The sequence below is a fragment of the Mustela putorius genome, unplaced genomic scaffold (genome assembly GCF_011764305.1).
Source record: "Mustela putorius furo isolate JIRA1106 unplaced genomic scaffold, ASM1176430v1.1 tig00003896_pilon_pilon_pilon, whole genome shotgun sequence".
NCBI lineage: Eukaryota > Metazoa > Chordata > Mammalia > Carnivora > Mustelidae > Mustela > Mustela putorius.
Window position 1 is genome coordinate 14,911,301 of NW_025422045.1, and position 1,559 is coordinate 14,912,859.

Consider the following 1,559-nt stretch of genomic DNA (forward strand, 5'->3'; position numbering starts at 1 on the left):
TCTATAAGAGACCTTTCAGACTATGGGTATTTGCTTTTGAGACAAGATGAGGTTTCTTTATGTGTAAAAAATCTCACTTTCATAAGAATAAGGAATCAAACACTCTGATATGCCCAGAAGATATTTTTCCCCCAGTGAGAGAAATTTGGTATTCTTGAGAGAATGACAAGAAAATTTATATAATTTCTCTGTATTCTTAGAAATTTCTTTTGATGGTGGAGATCTGCTATGTCAGGAGGACTTTCTTGAGAGCATCTTTCATATTTTTGTTCTGAAGGCTGTAAATCAAAGGATTAAAGAATGGGGTTGCCATGCGGTAAAACAGGGTCACAAATTTCTGTGTCCCAGGGTGGCTTCTGGAGCCTGGACTCACATACATCACCATGACTGAGACATAGAACAGGGAAACCACCAAGAAATGTGAGGCACATGTAGAAAAAGCTTTGTTCCTACCTGAGCCAGCTGGGAGCCAAAGGACAGGATGCAAAACTAAGGTGTAGGACCCTAGGTTGTAGAGGAAGGTGATGAATATAATAAGAGAGCTTATAGTAGCACAAGTTAGAGTAGTTTTGGGAACTGGAGCATAGGAGAGAGCCAGTAGTGGTCCCAGATCACAGAAAAAATAGTCAAAGATGTTAGGGCCACAGAAGGGCACCCAGGACTATAAGAATAGCAGATATCAGTATGGATAGAAATCCACCTACCCAGCAAGAAACCACTAATCGGGCACATAGATGGTAAGTCATGATGGTGGGGTAATGTAGAGGTCGACAGATAGCAAGGAACCAATCAAAGGACATTGCAGACAGAAAGTAGCCCTCAGCAGCACACATGGAGAAGAAAAAGAAGTAGAACTGGAGCAGGCAGCCAGCATAGGAGATGCTCTTGGTCTGAGAGATGATGTTGGCCAACATTTTGGGCACATCAGAACTGACATAGCAGATCTCCAGGAAAGAGAAGTTGGCCAGGAGGATGTACATGGGTGTATGGAGTTTCTGGCTTGAACACATGGCACAGATGATGGATGTGTTCCCCATGAGAGTCAGAATGTAGATGAGGGAGAAGATGACAAAAGAGGATCTGGATCTCCCTGCGGCATGGAAAGCCCAGGAGAATGAACTCAGTCACAGACCCAGAGATATTGTTGGCTTCTGAGATACTCATTCTCCTAAACTATGAAGGGAATGAGCAATAAGGATCATTATATTAGTCATTTTCTTTCTCTTTAAAAGTCATTTTTATTTCTTCTTCTCCAATATACTCCTTTAATGCACTTTTGTGAAAAGGCTCTATGTGGTTCTGAATTCATTGATTCCCTTCTCAGGATCTGGCTTAACCCAGTGAGATCAGGGTTCTTGGAGAACCTGGTATGCTCCTATAGCCACCACCCCCACCTCAGTCTTCATTTTCACAGTATAAATTTTACTGGCATCATGTAACATTGAGTCCAAACTAGTTTTCTCCATTTGCATTTAAATTAATTGTTTTTTGGTATGTGTCTTAATATATCCACTAATATTTATATAGCTGGTTTCTTCTTGCTGAAAAGAAAATTTTGT

At 40.9% G+C, this 1,559-nt stretch overlaps 1 pseudogene; it reads right to left on the reverse strand.

Moving 5' to 3' along the window:
* Nucleotides 1-226: 226 nt before the first annotated feature.
* On the reverse strand, nucleotides 227-1,164 carry LOC101677414 (annotated as a pseudogene).
* Between the last annotated feature and the right edge of the window lie 395 nt (nucleotides 1,165-1,559).